Here is a 15287-nt window from a genome sequence, read left to right on the forward strand (position 1 = left end):
TTCCTGATGCATACACTCTTAGTCCTTGACACATTTTTCTTTGAAGACCATTTTCTCGGGATTTTGGATAAAACAAACTGTCTTTTGTTGTTGTTGTTGCAAACTTTCTTGCTATTTGAGTGTCTATAGGATTACCTGTTGTTCATCATCTGTGTCTTGCTATTTGAGTGCCTATAGGATTACCTGTTGTTCATCATCTGTGTCTTGCTATTTGAGTGCCTATAGGATTACCTGTTGTTCATCATCTGTGTCTTGCTATTTGAGTGCCTATAGGATTACCTGTTGTTCATCATCTGTGTCTGTTGGCACAAGTTACCACTACTTCTCCTAAACTACTTCAAAGATTACCATGAAACGTTACACGCGCCTTCACCCCAAGGTCTAGTTGTTTCTAAAGTAAAATGGTGCTGCTGGGATGTCCCATAAATCAGTTAAATTTAAAAATGGATTTGTCTTTGATTCCTAAAATGCTTTTTGATCAGTAGAGTGTCAATCTCTTTGAGGACTCTTCTTGAAATTGGAAGTACCCTTCCCCCATTTTGAAACCTAGCTAATATGATAAATCAGTGAAAAAGCTAATATGTTTTAACATTACATAAATTGTTTGGACTACATTTTCACTTTTAAACCTGTTTCTGCTAAAGTTTAAGTGTTGGTTAATCTCGAGGTAACCATGTCTTACACTTCCAGATCTATTTACTGCTATACTTTCACTGTAGTTGCTGTTAAATATTTCACAAACATGTGAACTTCAGTTCAGGGTACATATTCTATGGGCTGTCATTTTCCATGAAGATATAGTTTGCCTGCATTCCATTCAGTTATTAAGTTCCACAGCTCTATCACTCAGGTGTTTGATAATGTTCTTTGTCATTCAATTAAGCATCTGTAGGACGAGTGAAGTCAAGTTATACCCCAGATATATTCAATTATAATACTTTTTATCTATATCACTAAAGTGCTCGAGAAGGCTGTATGTCACTAAATTTAAGCATCTGTATGGTGAGCAAAGTCAAGCTTGCGAGTGTGATGCCACGATGAACTGTTGACAGGTAAAATAAAATAAGGCCTCTGTGATATATACTAACTCAGAATAACAGATGAGATGGTCCTAATATAAATGATTTGTTGACTTTGGTATTTTACACCACAGAAACACAGTCTATTTATTGCCCAGGCAACTGGAGCAAATGGCCTTAACAAAGGACACCATGGCAGCCGAACATGAACCTTTTTCTTGGCCAGTCTGGCACACTAACCTCTTATGATATACAAGAGGATGCTTTGGATATATTCTACATCTCTGAGCACACAAAGGGGGGGGGGGGGGCTAATAGAAATGACAATATGCCAGTGTGATGAAACTATGGTTTGTGTAGGGATGTGTCAGCTGATTAGAGGATCAGCTATGCTAAAAACAACCAAATACATACCTTGCACAGTTCTTCAAACTGTATATTAGACATTGCAGCTGTCAGTGTCAGGATGACGACAACTGGCTAAACTTTTGGACAGGTCACCTTTGTATTGACTGAGATATGTCAGGGTAAACACGTTTGCACTCCATAACCGAGTCAGTGTGACAAGCAGCTTGTTGTCTTTTAAGCTTGTTTTCGGACCTTATTACATATCATGAAACTAAAATAACTAGGTCAGTTATTCACCCTGATAAGATTAAGTCCTGCATAGTAAAATATTGAAAAAAGGCCTAAGTATTCTTTACAAACCTTTTAGTCAAAAATAATGTTGCCTTTGCTGACTCAGATCACGCTTCTTAACTTCTCAAATGCATGTTTTCCAAGTTGACTATAACAGTACATGATATATTGTTGCATCTTATTGAAAATTGGTCTGACTTAGTGGAGAAATGGTTTCGTTTCAGTTCGCAGGTCTGCAGGGTTATAAAAAAATTACTGCTCAGTAGCACTGGCTGGTGTTAGCTTCATTTTAACTCTTTTATCGAGGGTCAGTGTTTTTTTATTGTAGACGATATGGACTATGTAATGCTGCCTTTCCTTTTCTTCACTACATTCTTTTGTTCATCTGTCCCATTTTCATTTCTGTGCATTAATTTCCTTAATTATGGCTGGACCTTTAAATAATCTAGTAGGTAGCTTGAAACTGATGGCCAGTTTAGATTTTCAGGTTACATTTCCTAATTTAACATTTCTAAAACCCCATATTGTCTAACCCACCCACTTTCACAAGATCTTCTGTTATCATCATTGGGTTTCATTCAGCTTATGTAAGTATAGAGTTTGATTATGATGAGATTTAGATTAGGTTTGATTGTCAGCTCTCTGTATTTTTATTTGGTGAAGTGAGAGCCACAGAGTGTCAGACCCAGCCGCCTTTGTTTCTCAACAGTAATTCTTTTAATTATTATCTTTGGATCACAACCCAACTTGGTATACAGCTTGATACCAATCAGACTTTTAAAGAAATGTATTGTCACTGTTTTAGCACGTCATTCATTATTTGATAGCAGTTATTGCCACCTGTTGTTTGTTTTTGGACCCAATATTAGATTTATATCAGTTGTGATACTAAGCACTGTATCAGGAAGGTTTAAATGACAAGAGTACAGTGTGTTATTCATAATTTAGCTTTATATAATCTAATTTGAAGCAATCGATCTTTGATAGAACTCTTTCCATGATAGTCTTTGAAAATGCATATGTCTTTTTGGAGTGGGGGGCATCAGTTAGTTGAATTTGATTGTTCCCGCAGTTGGATACGTGGATGAGTACCTGTTCAATTTTGCCCTATATTAGTGTAGGACATTTCCTAAGCATCATTAGCCGAATAATTTACCCACATAAATCTGTCAGAGCAACCAATTACCCTGTACCCCTGTTGAGGGACAACCAAACCCCTGATGTTACTTTCAAATCTTTATCTACTATTTATGACATGCCTTGTATAGGTCTATGTACACCCTACCATATACAGTGCACACCACATAAGAACTTTGCTTACGGTATGTGCTAAATGTTCATGAAGTAATGTGATCAAATGGCAGGGTCATGGGTTCTCAATGAATGAACCTGGACCAGAGTGCAAACCCTCCCTCTCTACTGGCATTGGAATACATTTTTGTCAAAAGTATCAACTTCCAACCTGCAAGGCAGAAAGTTTTTATGTGAGCTAAGATGAAATCTTTTTATGGTGATGTACCACCAGAGAAACCGTAGATTTGGAGTGGTGGTGGTTTATATAACACATTTTGATCATATAACGTAATAATTTTATATTATTTGTAATTTACCTTTTATTTTATATAACCTTTGCTTTTTATCTTTTATCTTTTATTTTTTGCAACTCGTTGTTATTGTTTTTAGACCTTACTTTTAAATTGGCACCATGTATCCAGTATTGTACCAACAGGATCTAAACCACATACATACATTAATCCATCAATACATGCATGCCTACATTACTTTCTGAAAAACAAAAATTATGCAATATATAGTATTCCGTCTAAATCTGACCGCTCCTGTGGCCTAGTGGTTAGAGCGTCCGCCTCGGATAAGAGAGGTGATGGGTTTGAACCCCGGCTGGAGTCATAACAAAGACTTACAAAAATGGTACCAACAGCTGCCTCACTAAGCGCTCAACATCAAGTTGTTAGTGTTAGAACTGGTCAGTCTGGTGTCAGGAGAATATGACTGGTGGGGACATCATGCTACGTGTATGCGACAGGATGCCCCAGTGCTAGACATCACTATAAGTTGCCACACTGCATACATTCTAGCGATATGGCTGAAGCATTGTTAAAGTTACGTTAAAAATCCAAATCACACACACACCCTCTAAAGCTGTTGATTTGGGCATGGAATACCACCTTATAGTTAAACAAGCTTAAATGAAATGCATTTTGCACATACAAATGAGATTTATAATGTATTTGTTTTATAAATGTGTGATAAAATACAGCAGTAAATGTGTAATAATAAATGGCCAAGAAGTAGGGATTGCTTTACTTATATGTGTCCCCAAATCATTATAGTTTAGACTGTAAATTGTTATGTTGTCATATGTCCCCTATCTAGTTAGTGTCTTATACACCAATGTGGTTCCCACACTCTTGAAAAATCCTTGAATCTGAGGAGTTACTTTAAAAACTCCTTGAATTTTGTAGCACCATGAATTTATGAGAGGGAATACAAAACGTTAATATTGTATAAAAGATATCAGTTTCTAAATGCAAGACTTTTATTTACATGCTTTCCAAAAGTAATGAAATGGGATAAAATTGTGAGGATCAAATGAAACAACCGTTGCAAGATAGAGTAAAGTCACTTGCAGTATTACCTTGCTAATCACATTTATCAAAGGATAACTAATTTTTTAAGAACGTGGCCGAACTTGGAATGATTTGTATGCAGTTCAAAATGGGCAATTGACCCAATTACTGTAGATAAAGTACTAAGTAAAAACTGTTGAAAGTCCACGCAATGTTCTTAGAAAGCTCACCCGGGCTATCTAAACTATTTCAGATAAGCATACAGACACAAAAAGATGCATGCACATTTACACACACACACACACACACACACACACACACACACACACACACATAAAACACGCACACTCACAAATGCACACAGACAGATTTCATGGCCCTGAAGCAACAAGTATATTATATAAGCATATTATATTGAAATACCATGCACCCCAAACATTTATGTATATTGAATTACCATGTATCCCAATTATCTAGTGTGTAAAAACTGAATTGCCATGACTCCCAATGATCCAATATATATATATATATATATATATATATATATATATATATATATATATATATATATATATATATATATATATATATATATATATATATATATATATATATATATATATATATATATATATATATATATATATATATATATATATATATAAATGTGTATATCTATATGTATATACATATATGTATATATATATGTATATATATATGTATATCTATATATATACGTATATATACATAAATGTATATATATGTATATATATATATGTATATCTATGTATGTATATATATATATGTATATATGTATATGTATATATATGTATATGTATATATGTATATCTATATCTATCTATATGTATATATAAATCTATATGTATATGTGTATATGTATATATATGTATATCTCTATATATATATATCTATATGCATATGTGTATATGGATATCTATAGGTATATATCTCTGTCTATATGTGTGTGTGCATATGGATATCTATAGGTATAGATCTCTGTCTATACGTGTACGTGCATATGGATATCTATAGGTATAGATCTCTGTCTACATGTGTGCGTGCATATGTATCTCTATAGGTATAGATCTCCGTCTACATGTGTGCGTGCATATGTATGTCTATAGGTGGTATAGATCTCTGTCTACGTGTGTGCGTGCGTATGTATGTCTATAGGTGGTATAGATCTCTGCATACGTGTGTGCGTGCATATGTATGTCTAGATGTATAAATCTCTGCCTACGTGTGTGCGTGCATATGTATGTCTAGATGTATACATCTCTGCCTACGTGCGTGCGTGCATATGTATGTCTAGATGTATACATCTCTGCCTACGTGCGTGCGTGCATATGTATGTCTAGATGTATACATCTCTGCCTACGTGTGTGCGTGCATATGTATGTCTAGATGTATACATCTCTGCCTACGTGTGTGCGTGCATATGTATGTCTAGATGTATACATCTCTGCCTACGTGCGTGCGTGCATATGTATGTCTAGATGTATACATCTCTGCCTACGTGTGTGCGTGCATATGTATGTCTAGATGTATACATCTCTGCCTACGTGCGTGCGTGCATATCTATGTCTAGATGTATACATCTCTGCCTACGTGCGTGCGTGCATATCTATGTCTAGATGTATACATCTCTGCCTACGTGTGTGCGTGCATATGTATGTCTAGATGTATACATCTCTGCCTACGTGTGTGCGTGCATATGTATGTCTAGATGTATACATCTCTGCCTACGTGTGTGCGTGCATATGTATGTCTATATGTATACATCTCTGCCTACGTGTGTGCGTGCATATGTATGTCTATATGTATACATCTCTGCCTACGTGTGTGCGTGCATATCTATGTCTATATGTATACATCTCTGCCTACGTGTGTGCGTGCATATCTATGTCTATATGTATACATCTCTGCCTACGTGTGTGCGTGCATATCTATGTCTATATGTATACATCTCTGCCTACGTGTGTGCGTGCATATGTATGTCTAGATGTATACATCTCTGCCTACGTGTGTGCGTGCATATGTATGTCTAGATGTATACATCTCTGCCTACGTGTGTGCGTGCACATCTATGTCTATATGTATACATCTCTGCCTACGTGTGTGCGTGCATATGTATGTCTATATGTATACATCTCTGCCTACGTTTGTGCGTGCATATGTATGTCTAGATGTATACATCTCTGCCTACGTGTGTGCGTGCATATCTATGTCTATATGTATACATCTCTGCCTACGTGTGTGCGTGCATATCTATGTCTATATGTATACATCTTTATCTCTGCCTACGTGCGTGCGTGCATATGTATATCTATATGTATACATCTCTGCCTACGTGCGTGCGTGCATATGTATATCTATATGTATACATCTCTGCCTACATGCGTGCGTGTATATGTACATCTATATGTATACATCTCTGCCTACATGCGTGCGTGTATATGTATATCCTGCCTACATGCGTGCGTGTATATGTATATCTATATGTATAGATCTCTGAAAAAATGCGTGCGTGTATATGTATATCTATATGTATAGATCTCTGAAAAACATGCGTGCGTATATATGTATATCTATATGTATAGATCTCTGCCTACATGCGTGCGTGTATATATATATATATCTGTATGTATAGATCTCTGCCTACATGCGTGCGTGTATATATATATCTGTATGTATAGATCTCTGCCTACATGCGTGCGTGTATATGTATATCTGTATGTATAGATCTCTGCCTACATGCGTGCGTGTATATGTATATCTGTATGTATAGATCTCTGCCTACATGCGTGCGTGTATATGTATGTCTGTATGTATAGATCTCTGCCTGTATATGTATATCTGTATGTATAGATGCCTGTCTATATGCGCGCGTGTATATGTATTTCTGTATGTATAGATGCCTGTCTATTTGCGCGCGTGTATATGTATATCTGTATGTATAGATGCCTGTCTATATGCGTGCGTGTATATGTATATCTGTATATATAGATGCCTGTCTATATGCGTGCGTGTATATGTATATCTGTATGTATAGATGCCTGTCTATATGCGTGGTTTATATGTATATCAGTATGCGTACATGCCTGTCTATATGCGTATGTCTGTATGTATATCTGTATGCGTACATGTCTGTCTATATGCGTATGTCTGTATGTATATCTCTATGCGTACATGTCTGTCTATATGCGTATGTCTGTATGTATATCTCTATGCGTACATGTCTGTCTATATGCGTATGTCTATACGTATATCTGTATGCGTACATGTCAGTCTATATGCGTATGTCTATACGTATATCTGTATGCGTACATATCTGTCTATATGCGTATGTCTATACGTATATCTGTATGCGCACATGTCTGTCTATATGCGTATGTCTATACGTATATCTGTGTGCGTGCATGTCTGTCTATATGCGTATGTCTATACGTATATCTGTATGCGTACATATCTGTCTATATGCGTATGTCTATACGTATATCTGTATGCGCACATGTCTGTCTATATGCGCATGTCTATACGCACATCTGTATGCGCACATGTCTGTCTATACGCGTATGTCTATACGCACATCTGTATGCGTACATGTCTGTCTATACGCGTATGTCTATACGCACATCTGTATGCGTACCTCTCTGTCTATACGCGTATGTCTATACGCACATCTGTATGCGTACCTATCTGTCTATACGCGTATGTCTATACCCACATCTGTATACGTACCTATCTGTCTATACGCGTATGCTTATACGTACATCTGTATGCGTACCTATCTGTCTATTCGCGCATGTCTATACGTACATCTGTATGCGTACCTCTCTGTCTATACGCGTATGTCTATACGTACATATGTATGCGTATCTATCTGTATATACGTGTATGTCTACATGCACATCTATATGCATATCTATCTCTCTATATGCATATCTCTATATGTATATCTACATGTATATCTATCTATCTATATGCATATCTCTATATGTATATCTACAAGTATATCTATCTATCTATATACATATCTCTATATGTAGATCTATATATATATCAATATCTATCTATATGTATATCTATATGTATATATATATATGTCCATATGTATATCTCTATATGTATATGTATATATCTATATGTATATCTATCTATCTATATGTATATCTCTATACGTATATCTGTCTATCTATATGCATATCTCTCTATGTATATCTATATGTATATATATCTATCTATATGTTTATCTCTGTATGTATACCTATATGTATATATATATATATATATATCTATATGTATATCTCTGTATGTATATCTAAAATGTATATATCTATATGTATACCTATATGCATACATATCTGTCTATATGTGTATCTCTATATGTATACCTATATGCATGCATATCTATCTATATGTATATCTCTATATGTATACCTATATGCATAAATATATATCTATATGTATATCTCTATATGTATACCCATATGCATACATATCTATCCATATGTATATATATATATGTATACCTATATGCATACATATCTATCTATATGTTTATCTCTATATGTACAGCTATATGCATACATATCTATCTATATGTATATCTCTATATGTATACCTATATGCATACATATCTATCAATATGTATATCTCTATATGTATACCTATATGCATACATATCTATCTATATGTATATCACTACATGTATAACTAGATGCATCTATATGTATATCTCTATATGTATACCTATATGCATACATATCTATCTATATGTATATCTCTATATGTATACCTATATTCATACATATCTATCTATATGTATATCTCAATATGTATACCTATATGCATACACATCTATCTATATGTATATCTCTACATGTATACCTAGATGCATACATATCTATCTATATGTATATCTCTACATGTATACCTAGATGCATACATATCTATCTATATGTATATCTCTACATGTATACCTAGATGCATACATATCTATCTATATGTATATCACTACATGTATAACTAGATGCATATATATCTATCTATATGTATATCTCTACATGTATACCTAGATGCATATATATCTCTATATGTATACCTATATCTATATATATCGATCTCTATGTATATCTCTATATGTATACCTATATCTATATATCTATATCTATGTATATCTCTATATGTATACCTATATCTATATATCTATCTCTATGTATATCTCTATATGTATAGCTATATGCATATATATACATATACATATAGATATACATATTGAGATATATATAGATAGATAGATATACATATAGGTATACATATAGATAGATAGATATACATATAGGTATACCTATAGAGATATACATATAGATAGATATATATACATATAGATATACATAAAGAGATAAACATATAGATAGATATATATACATATAGGTATACATATAGAGATATACATATTACAGATAAATATCTATATATCTATATATATATATCTATATATATCTAAATATATATATATATATATATATATATATATATATATATATATATATATATATATATATATCCCCCAACCATCCCGTACAATACTGTATTTGTACTTCTATTTATATATATATATTTAGTCAAATTTGAGACTGATCGTGATGTATGTATAAACGTAACCTAATGCTTTTTAGTGGCTTTATACACAGACTGACAAATTGACACAAACACTTATAAGGTGTCTTAAAGACACAGACATTGTTACTACCATTAATATCTCATTTAGGAACATGTATAGAATTAACAAAATGTTTGGGCTTCTTTCACACAGTTCAATTTTCATGCTTCCTCACATAAAAATTTCAAGCGGTTAAGAAGCAAACGTGTTCCTAGGTATTTGTCTATTAAATGGCATTCCAACACGATAACTCTTCTTTGTGAAATGAATGTTTGGTAAGATGTATATAAATTACAGGAAAAAGAAAATTTAATATTTCTTATTCCTTTTGGTTAACATTTTGTTTGGGAAAGAAAATAAATTGTACAAAAGGTTTTGGGTGATGTCAGACACTTTTCTAACATAAATTTGTAGATGGACAGGTGCTTCTAGATTTGAAAAGTGAAGCTTGTTTGAGCAAGATTTAAATAGGCTTTTTTGTTATGGAATTTTGTATAATGGTGTATTTTGTTTACAGCAGAAAAAGCTTTCTCTAGACTGTACTGCAGAAACACCAAAAGATTTGAATAATAATTTAAACATTTATCAAAACCTTTTGCTATATCTTAATATGTATTTATTGCGATTTTTGGCTCCTAAAAAATCAAAATCATTTGTATACATCTGTCTTCAAGGCATTGTTTATTGTTGCTAGTCTGGCTCATACCTTTGTGACTGTTGGATAAATTTTCTTGAAACTTTGCTCAAGTATATACCATGACCAGTCAGATTCTGTGTCATGTACCATAGTCGGACCCAGCCTATGGGTCAAGATCAAGGGAAATGTAACTCTGTAACTTGTATCTTTGTCCAGAATTCAACGTTTCCACATCTGCCAACTCAGATGATTTTATCGTAAGGTTTGCTGAAAATACTACTAAATAATGGACTTATGGAACAATCGCTAACACTTTTAAAATACTTTTGATGCAGGCAAATCTAAATATTGGCTTGTCTAGGTTTTGGTCCAGATCACACTGGCGTTGCTCAAGGAAACATACTAACTTTAAATGGTGTATCTTAGACAATTTAATCAACCAAATGCCCATAACCTACATGGATTGAATGATGAATACTGCTACTACAAGAATGAAAAATAAAAACACACAAAGATCCCATCAAGCTGATAATCAAGAAATCATTGTCTGCCATGTAGTTTGTAGATGCAGTTACTGAAACTGAACTGAATCTCATTTAGGCTGAAGTGTTTAATATTGCTTTCCCTTCATTGGAAAACACTTCTCAACTTTTCAAATGCATGTTTTCCACATTGGCAATAACAGTACATGATACTTTGTTGCACCTTACTAAACTTGGTCTAACTTGGAGTGAATATTGGCAGCCTTACTGAGGTCCATTTAGTATTGGAAGGTCTGCGTTTCTACCTTTGAAGATATTTTAATGAAACTAGCCAATTATATATCATAACTAGATGGTGTGTCAGGTACTATAACCATGAACCCAGCCTCAACGGCAAGATCACTGCAATGGAAATATATAACCTATATCTGGAATATAACTTTGTAGCCAGTGAAGATATTTTAATGAAAGCTTTGCCAGTTATGTATCATGTATAGATGGTATGTCACATACCTTAGCCATGATCGCTAACTCCAGGTAAAGATAGAATGCAACTCTGACTTTTATCCTTGTGTTACCGCACTTGCCTTCTACTCATTGGTGAGAAAATACAAGTCCAATGTTTCGTTCAGTATTGGATGTATTATGCATTATTGGGTTCATAGGTGGAGATTGAGACATTTCTCCTTGCTTTGTAACATAAATCCTGATCATATGGGACAAAGGCCAATTTACATCTTGCAAGCACAAGAAATTCTAATGGACTGACCACTAATATGCTGTTCATACTATGTTGTTTATACAGACAAGTAGCAAACTAACCAATCAGAGGGTTTTTTACCACTTGTCATACAATAGAACAACCCAGCGTGACCAGCAATCAGGGTAGTTGCATTGCTCAGTGAACAAAACTCTTAACAGGTAATCCTGGTTCAAGGTTACCTAACTGGCTAAATATGTGTAAACTGAGAACAACACACTAATTGCAACTGATGACTATTTCACTCAATAATAAACATTAACTACATAAAAGAATACAGATTTACTTCTGCCTAATTAAAACACGAATATAAAATTATAAAACATATGCTCTTGCTACACACTTCCCTCCACACATTTAAATGATGTCCTCATCATTTAGGAGTATCCACCATGATGGAAATTATGTGTTTGGAAATGGTATCAGGCATGCTGCTGAAAATTCCTTTTGTGTGCAATGACTGGAGGATACGGACTTTTCTTAGCCAGTCTGGCTCATTAACGGCTTGGGACATCACATAGTCTCCAGAGGTCATCCGTGAAGGTGGTTTTGTCACTCGACTAGAACATCGTGGTGCTGGAACAGGCAAGGAACTCTTCTCTGTTCGTAACTGATCAGTAACTACTACGTTACTGGGGTTCTCATCCTGGTTTGCCCTGGTACTGCAGAGTCATTATCAATGTTGATCACAGTGTCTTCTGGATTCATAGCTCCAGGCTGTTTAGCAGTATGACCACTCTGCTCATCATCATCAACTGCACTAGTTAAAACCAACTCTTCTCCCACACTGCGATTACCATCATGGTTTGAAGAGGTTTCATCATCCACTGTAAGACTCTCACTGGAGGAGTCTGTAAATGAATTTTCGCCAGCTAAATCATCCTCAAAACTGTTCCTGACAGATATATCTCCCGGATCTGCCGTTACGGAACCACCAGTTACACCAATCATTTCATTATCACTTGGAAGATAAAGTGATATATCCTGGTCAAAATCTGTTTCCCTGAAATTATTCTTGGGTGAATTTCTATTCTTGGATGTCGCAGACCTGAAAGTTTGTTTCTCTTGCTTACGATTATTAAGCTCCGACTGAATTGGCAAGGCGCCAATAGGAAGCAGCACATTTCTATGAAGAGTGCGTTTCAGTCCTTTGCCATCTTCCGATCATACAACGTATACTGAGATATCCGGGTTTTGTTGGGATTCCACAATGTAAACATTAGTTTCCCAGCGATCAGCAATTTTGTGTTTTTCATCAAATGCCACTATCTTCACAAGAACCCTATCCCCAGGCAAAAGAGTTGCAGCTCTTGCTTTTATGGCATATGCTCTTTTCTGTTTTTCTTGAGATTTTTCCACAAGACATGTGGCTAGTTTGTACGATTCTTCGAATCGGTTCCGAAGAGATTTTATATAAATATATAAATTGTCTGATCCACTACCCTTATCTAATCCAAATGCGAGGTCAATAGGTAAACGTGGCTTTCTTCCAAACATCAGAAAGAATGGAGTCTGGCCTGTAGACTCATGGCGCGTACAATTATATGCATGAACCAATGGTCCTAAATAGCTCTTTCAGTCCCTTTTCTGATCTGGGTCAAGAGTTCCTAACATACCCAGCAGTGTCCTATTCCATCGCTCACACATACCATTGCCCATTGGATGATAGGGTGTCGTGCAAGACTTCTTTATTCCAGTAATTTGACATAATTCCTTGATGATCTTGCTTTCAAAGTTTGCACCTTGGTCTGAATGTAAACGCTGGGGCATACCATAATGCACTATGACACTATTAAACAGAGCCGCAGCTGTAGTCCTGGCTGTCTGGTTTCTTGTCGGAATGGCCTGTGCATACCTGGTAAAGTGATCTGTAATAACCAGTATATTTTGGTAGCCTCCTTTGGACATCTCAAGAGTCAGAAAATCGATGCAAACGAGTTCCAATGGCTGTGTGGTCACTATGTTGACGAGTGGTGCTCGAACATCCGTTGACGATTTTCTAAGCATGCAACGACGACATTTTTGGATCCATACCTCCACATCTTTTGCCATAAGGGGCCAGTAGAATCCATCCCTTAGAAGAGAAAGCTTCTTGTCTCGGCCTAAATGACCGCAATCATCATGTAAGTAGTGCATAGCCTCCTCACGGTGAGACTTGGGAAGTACCAGCTGTAGTTGATTATGATCATCAGCACTTGTCTTCCGGTATAGCACACCTCTTCGCAGGCATAAATTGTCAAAAGTCCGAAATAATCCTAAATGATCTCTTTCAGCAGGTAGGGACTGTCGATTAGGCTTTCTTTTGTCTCGTACATGCTTTACCCATTCCGTTATAACCGGATCATTCGATTGAGCAACTCTCCAATCTCTATCTATCATTGCGAATATTCCCGAACCAGAGTCAATGTCATCAACAACATCTGCAGACATACAAAGACTTTCAACAGATGGCTGGGCACTAGTTAAATTACAGAGAGCGTGTAAGGTCTCTGTAGTAATAGCCTTTAGATACTTGGTACTGCTCCTGCTCTCTACACATGGCAACCGAGATAGACCGTCTGCGTCCGAATTCCATGAACCGGCTCTGTAAATGATGTCAAAGTTGTAAGTGGCTAGAGCAGCTAACCACCAATGCCCAGTGGCATCAAGTTTGGCTGATGTAAGAACATACGTGAGCGGATTGTTGTCAGTGTACACAGCAAAGTACTGTCCATAAAGGTAATCATTGAATTTCTCCGTGATTGCCCATTTTAATGCTAGGAATTCCAGTCGATACGCTGAATAATTTCGCTTCCTTTTTGTTAACCCTCTGCTGGAAAAGCTGATTACTCGATTGATACTATCTTGAATCTGATCCAGAACTGCACCAAGGTCGTGTTGACTGGCATCTGTGTGCAGCTCGAAAGGTTGCCCAGTGTCAACGTAGCCTAGAATAGGTGGTGAAGAAATAGTGTCCTTCAGCTGTTGAAAGGCTTTTCCTGTTCCGATTCCCACTTCCATGGTACGTGTTGAATTTTCTTCTGACGCTTACCGGATTTATTCTGAGTGCTTGGCATTAATTCTGATAATGGTCTAGCTATCTTCGAGAAGTTCTTCACAAACTTGCGGTAATAGCCAGCAAGTCCAAGGAGTTGTCTCACTTCCTCAGGGGTGTGTGGAGCTGGCCAGTTTATGATTTTGTCAATCTTGGCTGGATCTGCCTCAACACCTTCCTCTGATACAATATGGCCGACATATATGACCCTTTCCTTTAAGAATTGGCACTTCTTTGGGGACAACTTCAAACCATACTCCCTAAGCCTTGTTAGGACCTTTTCCAGATCTGTTAAATGTTCCTCATAGGTTTTACCGAAAATGATGATATCATCCAGATAGATCACGCAGATGATCAAATGCTTATCTCCGAGGCACTCTTCCATCAATCTCTGATAGGTAGCTGGTGCATTGCAAAGCCCCATTGGTAGTCTTTCAAACTC

Source organism: Sinohyriopsis cumingii, chromosome 14, assembly GCF_028554795.1.
Source record: "Sinohyriopsis cumingii isolate HCF-2022 chromosome 14, ASM2855479v2, whole genome shotgun sequence".
Classification (NCBI taxonomy): domain Eukaryota; kingdom Metazoa; phylum Mollusca; class Bivalvia; order Unionida; family Unionidae; genus Sinohyriopsis; species Sinohyriopsis cumingii.